This window comes from Aricia agestis, chromosome 3 (genome assembly GCF_905147365.1).
Source record: "Aricia agestis chromosome 3, ilAriAges1.1, whole genome shotgun sequence".
NCBI lineage: Eukaryota > Metazoa > Arthropoda > Insecta > Lepidoptera > Lycaenidae > Aricia > Aricia agestis.
In genome coordinates this window covers 14,600,081-14,610,455 of record NC_056408.1, presented here as the reverse complement: position 1 = coordinate 14,610,455, position 10,375 = coordinate 14,600,081, and positions in this window count along the sequence as shown.

The window sequence follows — 10,375 nt, the reverse complement described above, 5'->3', positions numbered from 1 at the left end:
TTCTCTTGAGGATAGACGATCCCTTATGAATATGAGCCTGCTCTTTGACATCCTGCGAGGGCGTATAAACAGCCCTGATTTGTTAGCACAAATAACATTTAATACTCCTGCTTACCGCACGAGGAACACCCCTCTGCTTGCTGTGTCTTCGCATCGTACCTACATCTTACTGGCAAAATGCTGTTCTTACAAGAATAACCAAAATTTATAATAAAATATTTTCTGAGGTTGATATTTTTGTTGGTAACAAAAAATATTTTATGGATAAAATATATATATAAATAAGCTTTGCTAGACTTTCTTGGCCGCCATTTGCGGTAGTCAAATTACAACATATATATATATATATATATATATATATATATATACGAGCTTTTGCCCGCGGCTTCGCTCGCGTTAAGGAGTATTATTATACACAAACTTTCATCCCCTATTTTAACCCCTTGGGGTTGGAATTTATCAAAATACTTTCTTAGCGGATGCCTTCGTCACAACATCTACCTGCATGCAAAATTTCAGCCCGATCCGTCCAGTGGTTTGGGCTGTGCGTTGATAGATCACCATGTCATTAATTGTCAATAAAAATAATTAAAAAAATTCAATCCTCTAACTACACAAATAAACTTGAAGGTTATGTTGGTTGTTAATAAACGCACGTGTAAATTAAAAAAGATAATTTATAAAAAATATACTCACTTCGATTCCGCACTAAATTTACAAAATGTATAAGTTATTTATATACACTTCAGAACTCTTCGAAAACTAATTACATTAAATATTTTAATTAGCAACTTCACTTGAATAACACAATTATAACACAAAATAACGAAATACTTTTTCAAATTGATCGTAGCACTATCTGTCGGGACAAACTAAAATTAAAATAGAATAATATTGAATGCGATGATAGCGCCATCCGTCGAATCTGATGTAAAACATTCCAAAATCAAAAACTCCTTACAAATAAAAATTAATTAAAAAAACATCTGAATTCACAAAATTATTTATACACACTTCAAAACTCTTTAAAAAATAATTACATTTAATATTTTAATCAGCACATGAATTGAATAACAAAACTGTCAGGACAAACTAAAATTGAAATAGAATAATATTGAATGCGATGATAGCGCCGTCCGCCGGATCTAATGTAAAACATTCCAAAATCAACAACTCCTTATAAATAAGAAATTAATTGAAAAAACATTTTCCAGTAGACCAAACTGTAAATCTAAACCATTCTCGAATCTCCACGAACACACACAAAAAATTTCATCAAAATTGGTCCAGTCGTTTAGGAGGAGTTCAGTCACATACACACGCACACAAGAAATATATATATTAAGATATATATATATATATATATATTTAAATAAATTTAGTGTATGTGTATATATATACATATATACACATACACTAAATACAATATATTACACATAATAAAATAGCCAAATGAACTACACAAATTTACACAGATATAATAAGGTTAAAAAAGACATGTTGATATAATTACCTACATTACATTAAAAACCTACATTATAAAAAATAAAAGAACATTAAAATAATTGTACAAAAAACACCAAGAGTTTTACAAGGACTGAGCCTGATCTAGGTAGTGTGCTTTCAAACGTTTCTTAAAGATATTAATTGATTCCGATTTTTTTATAAAATCGGGCAAGGAATTCCAGAGACGAATAGCGGAGATGGTGAAAGAAGAATCGTAGAATGAAGTATTGTGAGAAGGAAACGCAAGAGTCAGTTTGTTTGCAGATCGAAGTATAGGATTGTCATGACCGAGGAAATTGAATTTTACTTTGAGGTAGTTAGGAGTAGAAGGACTAAAAAGGATGTTGTACAGTAAGTGAAGTATGTGAGAGTTTCGACGCAACTTGATCGGGAGCCATTCGAGCTGAGATCGATAATTAGAAACATGGTCAAACTTTCGAAGGCCAAAAATAAAACGAATACATAAGTTTTGAAGGCGTTGAAGGGAAGAAAGAAGATTTTCGTTTATGTCACTGTAGCAGACATCATGTGAGCGTGTTTCTTCTGAACTTAAGTATGAACACAAAATAAAACAATTGTTTCGGTAGTAGGTATTTTTAAGTTTTATTGTTTAAAATCAAGTAGGTACAATAATAAACCCATAGTCATAATAATCAAAGTGTCGGACAAATCAAATACACCGAAATAGGAACATAAAAGTAATTTAAGAAATTAACAATTTTAAGAACGACCAGTCGAAAAAACATTCGTATCGTTAACGTAAGCATTTTGTATGAAAACTTGAACAGCGCCTCTGGTGTGCGTAAATGAAACTAATTTCCAGAGCACGAACACTTAGACGTAAGTTTCGTATCGTCATCGTATCGAATACGCAACGTAACTTGAGCCGTTTGTATGAAGATAGCTAGCACGAAGGCATAAAATGACGTATAGTATCGTAATTGTCGAAGGCTGGCTTGCGAGTTTCACGAATGTTTATTCACTTTAAAAATTTCAGTGAGAAAACTTTCGTCAGAGTAAATTTAGAGAATAAAATAGTAATTTAAGTGATTGTGTTGATTTATTTGGTGAGAAAATGCTTAGATTAGGACGGAGCACCCCACGACGTAGTACATTGTACTATTATCTTGCGGCGCGATTGATTGTTGAAAGTGGAAATGTACAAAGAGAAACAAGGTGAGTGATGCATTTTGGTACACTATCTCTCCAAAATTTAAAACTTTACAGAAATATGTTAGAAATATCCTATTGAAAGATTATTAAAATTTATATTATAATATTCTTAAAACAATAAAATATGAAATTAAATGTAAATCATTTTCCATAAATTCTACCATAATGGTGTATTGCGGGTGGCTGGTACACATTTCAGCAGAATGTTTTAGAAGTTAATTATATAATTCCAAAACTTTCACACCACATTCACAACACAAGTTCACTTCAAAACAAATTTAACCTTGAATGAGCTTCGAGTTACCAAAAATGTCAAGTGCTTCGCGTCTTTCGTTTAGGAATACAGTCTCACCAAACACCGTGTTAGTAATAAATTTGTGACGTGGGAGAGCCATGCTTCGGCACGAATGGGCTGGCTCGACCGGAGAAATACCACGGGCTCACAGAAAACCGATGTGAAACAGCGCTTGCGCTGTGTTTCGCCGAGTGAGTTTACCGGAAGCCCTTTTCCCTTCCCTACCTTCCCCTATTTCCTTCCCTATCCTCCCCTATTCCCTTCCCTATCCTCCCCTATTCCCTTCCCTATCCTCCCCTATTACCATATTCCCTCTTAAAAGGCCGGCAACGCACCTGCAGCTCTTCTGATGCTGCGAGTGTCCATCGGTGACGGTAGTTGCTTTCCATCATGTCACCCGTTTGCTCGTTTGACCCCTTATTTCATTAAAAGAAAAATTGTATTTATAAATACCATTTATCTTTATGAATATAATATTAACTTGTACTGCAGTTTCGTCATATTGCGTCATAATTTGAACAGCGTTTATGTTTTAAGTGCCCTAAAATCACAAAGTTTTTAATTGATTAAATACGTATCTAGTTTTATGAATGAAATGTTTATTCAATTTTACGACCATTCGTTCTATTTCGCTCACTCATATTTACGTTGGTGTGACGTCACTAACGTTATCGTGTCGAGGTGTCGATACTATTTCGAAAGTGCTTCGTGCTTCCAACTTAAGTTGTCTAACGTTTTCGTATCGACAACTCGATACGCTTGCGATACGAAACTTACAATTGTTCGTGCTAGGCGTACAGTTGAGAGGCTAATTTACTGTGACATTGACTATAGTTAACTTGTGTATGTAAGCAATACTAGTTTTCAATCGTGGCTCTGCCCACGTGACAAGTTGATAAAATTTAACAAATTGAAATTCGTTATTAGCCGTTTAGGCGTTAAAAAAATAAAACAAAAATGCTTAGAAAAATATTAACCTGAAGAATCACATATCAGACATACCTATCAGTACAAAGTCTCAAAAAAAGGCCCTTTAGGCGTCGAAAAGAAAAATAAAAACGTTTAAGAAATTATTAACGTACCTATCAAAAATAAGATAAAACAGTCCAAAATCTCAAAAAATTACACAACTACACAAAAATTACACAACAATATATATACTTTGTTTGTAAATTTAAATTATGGTTATTATCTATAATAGTACCTATTATTTCTGTTTATTTGTTTTGTACAAAAAGAGGACGGTATTTGATTATACTTAATACAAGTTCACAATAATAATAATTTTTTTAGTAGTAGGTTAACGCGCGCGCGTAAACAAACACGACGCGACGTTGCGTTCTGTGCTGTGATAGTCATAGTCAATCATGGTTGTCGTGATTGATTTAGATCGTTTCGATCGTTTTTTTGTATTGTTTATTGTATCTTCTTCTTCCTAGTCGTATCCTCATGGCTGAGGGACGTGACCACCAAAATTTGCTTTCTGGGATAGGGCTCTCCACTTGTCTCTATTTTTGGCCTGATGAAATGCCTCCTGGAACGTGCAGTCAGCAGCCTTGACAATCGCGTCTGTCCATCGTGTAGCCACTCTGCCTCTGCCTCTTTTCCCCTCTAATTGCCCAGCTAGTATGAGACTCTCAAGATTATTAGGCTCCCAGCGGGCTATGTGGCCAAAAAAGGCATCGTTGTAGACAAAGCGTGGACAGGCGGGTGGTAATTTTGAGTTGCTGAAGTATAGACGTGTTGGTCCGGTGTGCGGTCCAAGGGATGCCGAGCATTTTACGCCAGCACCACATTTCAAAAGCGTCAATCTTAGCTCGAGTACGTGCTTTTAGTGTCCATGTCTCGGAGGCATATAAAAATATTGAAAAGATTAGGGAACGCATTAGTGTTATTTTTGTGCTACGATAGATGTTCTTATTCTTCCATATCTTTTCTAAGCGTCCAACTGCAGATTTAGCCATCTGAGCCCGTCGGACTGAGCCTCTCGCAGTTACCATTGTTGCTAATCAACGATCCCAGGTAGACAAACTCCTCTACGGGTTGGAGATCTTGTAGTAAGGATGTCTTTTGTATTTGGTTCAGCTTATCGACGTACATCAGTTTGGTTTTATTGCGATTGATTTGGAGGTCAAAGTCTCGACTAATCTTTTCGAGCCGCGCTAGAAGTTTAGCAAGTTTCACTTCGCAAGTACTTATAAGCGTGGTGTCGTCAGCGAACCTTAGGTTGTTGAGAAGGTATCCGTTAATTTTAATACCATCCTCCCAATCTTCCAACACTCGACGCATTATATATTCGCCTACGAGGTTGAACAGCTGTGGAGAGAGGATGCAACCCTGTCTGACACCACGCTCTGTAGCAAACGGCTCTGACAGATCATTGTCTAATCGCACCCTTGATCGACCTTCCAGATAGAGGTTTTGTACCAAAAATATGAGATAATCGGGGACGCCCAACTCTCTCATCACCACCAGCATTTTGGACCAGACGATGCAGTCAAAGGCCTTAGCGTAATCCACAAAACAGAGTACTATTGAGACATTGAATTCTCTGCTCTTTTCTATCAGCTGACGGATGTTTAGGATTTGTTCTCGGGTACCCCTGCCCTTTACGAATCTCGCCTGCTCTTTGGATATCTGTCTAGTTATATAGTGTGCCAATCTGTTGTTTATAACATGGAGAAGAATCTTACTGGCGTGTGAAATTAGTGAGATGGTCCGATAATTTCCACACTTTTTAGTCGACCCTTTCTTATGTAGTGGTATCACGAGAGATTCTGTCCAATCGTCTGGCCACTGTCCTGTTCTCCATACTTTAAGACATATTGAATGCATTACTCTGATTCCAGACTTACCCAAGCTCTTAAGCACTTGTGCCTGTATACCATCTCCACCGCAAGCTTTTGTTTTGAGCTTATTTATAGCTGCTTCTACTTCATGGAGAACGATGTCGGGTTCTTTATCTGTAAAATCTAATCTAGTGTCAGGTTCATCAGCGTCATATTTGTACAGGTCTTGGCAGTAGTTCCTCCATCTTGTCATCACTTGTTTCTTGTCTAAAATCAGGTTACCCTTTTCATCTTCTATGTTCCAAGATTTTGATTTTCGTTCCCGTGTGAGAATTTTCACCTTTTGGAACATGTCTCTTGGATGTAGGGTATCAGAGTGTGTTTGTATATCTCTACATATGGAATTGATATATGCATTCTTGTCATGTCTACAGAGACGCTGTACTAGTGTGTCAAGTTCAGAGTATCGCTGTTGTTCTTCCTTTGAACGAATTCCTCCAGTCTTTAGAGCCTTTCTTTGTGCGATTGCCTCCCAAGTGGTCATCCACTCAGATCTAGGGTGTTTTACTTTCCGTCCATTTGTGATTGTTCTAGTTGTCTCTTCTAATGCGGCCTTAAGCTGATTCCATGATGTATTGGCTGAGTCAAATGGGCAATACGTTTTACTGTCCAGTCAAGTTTGTAGTGTGTCCTCAAAAGCTTTCGCTTCTTGTGTTAGAAGAATATTTTTGGATGGTGGAGGCTTTGAAACTACTTTGAGGCGGACTCTGTATTGAGCTATTAACAGCTGATGGTCGCTGCCACAATCTGCACCCGGAAAAGTCTTTGAGAGAGTTATGCACGACTTCCATCTGCTGCTGATTAATATGAAGTCAATCTGATTTTTATGACCTGTTGGCGATCGCCATGTCCATAAGCGTCTTGGATGTTGTTTATATGCCGTGTTAGTTACGAACAGTCCTTTTTCAATGCAAAACTCTAACAACATCTCACCTCGACTGTTGCGGGCTCCTAAGCCGTATTCCCCAATAACATTCCTTAGGTGTTGATCATTATCAGTGTGCCCTATCTTAGCATTAAAGTCTCCCAGGATGATAGTACATTCCTTCTTTGGTAACGCTTTGCAGGTTAATTCTAGCTCGTGGTAAAATTCCTCCATCTCTTCTTCGGTGGCTACAGTGGTCGGCGCATAGACCTGTACAAAGTTAATTGGGTGTGGATGGGCTGAAATTTTTAAGGATATAATTCTATTGTTGATGGTATTATACCCCAATACCTTGTCTTGTAGCCAGCTAGCAACTATGAAGCCCACACCACTAAAACTATTGTCTTGCCTGTCAGAGTAGATTACCATATTTCCTTCAGGTGTGATGTGGTATCCGTTATCTTTGACATGGGTCTCACTCAATCCTAGTATAGCCAGATTATAGCGCTCCATCTCCGCTTCAACAACTTCGGTTTTTCCTGGCCTTAAAAGTCCACGGACATTCCAGGTTCCTATTGTTATTGCCCTTCCACACCAGTCGGCCCGGAACTAAGCTGGCGCCGAGCGTTAGTCGGGTCGCATGACATCATATTATCTCTGGTGGCGTTCTTAATCATGGTGGTTTTCTTGGGATTATAGTCGCGGTAGTTTCCCGTTGCTTTCCGCGCTAGACTTTTTGAGGGTATTTAGTCCTCAAGGCCACTACTGCCTAGGAGTCAGGTTATCATATCCGCCGCCTGAGACTCGGCGTTGTTACTCGTTTAGCACCACCCGGGGGACACGTGTAGGGTAGTAAAAGGTAATTCCTACGGACGCGAGTAACCACCGCCCCCGTTTATTGTATCAAGTTTGATTAATTTTAAACATTGATTTAATTTGTAATCTAATTTTAATTGCCTGAAATGTAAAATCAGTGATATGCGATCAGTAGTTGGGAAAGGGTCCGGTGGCTTTAACACAGGTTATACTGTAACCTAGCTAAGCTGCCGGTTGCGATTTTAACATTCTAATATAAAAAACCATTGAAAATAAAATAATTTGCATGTTGTAATTGTCTAGATTAAGGTTTTTATGTTATCGAGCTGAATAAAAGTACATTATTATTATTATAAGTATGCCATCACAGTTACTATAAATATTGTCAAGTCACCAAGTCAAGATTTAAAAAAAATCTCAGAACACTGTACAGTGTACAGCCTAGCCCATGACCCGGTAACCACTTGACGTTGAGTTTCGATGCACTTGTTTGGGCTATTTCACTTCTCATTACCGTGGCTTTCTAATAGCGAAAGAATTATTTAAATTGGTTCAGTAGTCTCGTAACTCGTAAGTTAAATAGTAATAAGCAAACGATTAAATATTTCGTCTCTACAATATTAGTAAGTATAGATATTTAAAAATACATTAGTCCCAACCCAATTCGCAGTCTAAACTCAGTCACTGATGGGCTTTTGTTTAAAATATACAATAGGTAAGTACTTATCAAAGAAAATCATATACGTAGGTATGTAGGTAGGGACATAGTAGTTAATACAATCGATCCAAAATACTTTTAGACGGGTAAGTATATTATAAACAGTTCAACAACAAACAGGACACTGGACGTCAGGATAATGATCGTAAATTGCATATTTATTTGTAAATAAATATGCTGCACCAGAAAAATGAAGATTTATAAAGCGATTTTATGTTCTTTCGTTTCATAGGTAGAACAAAATGATTTGTAATAATATTGATATTATTCTTGGTCGTTGCACCACAATTAAAACATTTTTTTTGTATTACAAAATGGGTCGACGGCCAAGGCCATTTTATTTTGTCTTTAAAATAGTTTTTAAAATCACTTCTTTTAAAAAAAACGATCTACATCAATCACGACAACCATTGACACGACAATCTAACACTGAAAGAATTTTTCAAATCGGACCAGTAGTTCCTGAGATAAGCGCGTTCAAATAAGCCCTTTCAAATAATTTCCCTCCGTTTTTTCCACATTTTCCTCTATTCTTCTATATCTTCGCTCCTATTATTCTTAGCGTGATAAAATATTGCTTATAGCCTTCCTCGATAAATGGGCTATCTAACACTGAAAGAATTTTTCAAATCGGACTAGTAGTTCCTGAGATTAACGCGTTCAAACAAACAAACAACCTCTCCTGCTTTATAATATTGAAGTGTAGATAACATTTTTACTACTTTTCTTACTATTCTACTACTATTTTTCGAAAATGTGTCAAATAACTACCTAATTGTGATATCGACATTGCATCGATTCGATATATTTGTTCCTGTTTTCCTGAAATACAGTTACAGATTTGATCATTATTCTGAATGATCGTCATTATGTTTTTAGGGCTATTCAGGAAAAAGACGTTCAGGAAAATGAGGAATTCACTAAATTCGTTTATAATTAAGTATTAATATAAAGAAAATTATTAAGAATTTAGAAATGTTGCGGGCCTTTATAACTTGGTATAAAAAAAGTAGTGAAAAACAGACAAATGTTGGCACACATCGAGAAATGTAAATGACGTCTTATTTGGAAATTTTTGTAGAACGTATTTCAAAGAGAGAGAGCATAAAACGAAGACCTCTATCCACACCAAAGCACTGCGATCAAATAAAGTGAGCCAGCAGATTTTATCGCAAAATAGGTTTCAACCCGTCACGTTGAGTATATCGGCAAGGCATTCAAAACAAACAATGCGCAGGACAATGACGCGAATTTTATGAACATTTTAAAAATATAATTTTTAGTTATTTAATGTAAGTTGATGTGTTATTTGTTGGTATCGGATTCTTCTCTTCTTTATCTTCAAATTAACATTAAATTTTTAATCCTTTCTAGCTCATTTTTTTTTATAAATAATAAATTGTGAGCGGCAGTATCGAAACGACACGCAAAAATTTCATAATGTGGTACTTTTTTTTATAATAACTTTTGAAATAATAACTCTACTTTCAAATAGTTTTAGCAGCATTTTTGTAAGTTAATTAGACATTGAAATATGTAATGTTACATCAAATTTACGAAGGCGTTGTGAACCCAACTTTGAAGACATGAATTTAGTCTCTCTCAAATATTCGCCCCACTACACAATATTTATACCACAAGCGTCATTACGTCCGCGCTGGCCGGCAAAAAATATAAACAAAAACATGCCCTTGCATGTCGCGTGCGAACTCCGCCCCCTCGCCTCTGTCACCCCCGCGTCTCCTCTGGGACGATGTCGTTTTGTGGGACGTAATTAAATCACACATTAGAATTGATAAAAACTTTATTATATACAGGAATCCACATTATCGGCGTGTTATACGTAAACAAAGTATCGAATATACGCCACCGATATACGGCGCACAGTAGCGACCTCCAAAATTCGCGCGCCAAATAGCGGAACTAAGAAATACGCCGAAAAGCACTCCGGTGACAAAACAACGTCCATGCCAATATTTCACCCAGCCATTGTACTAACCTTAACACTACTTCTGGCTGAATTTGAGAGATGGTCAATCTTGCGTCCGTATACAGGATGCAACAAGTCAGTCGGACGCAATATCATCGGTAAAAACCGCCATGTAGGACGTAATATCAACTCCGGGGTGGAAATATATATATATATATATATA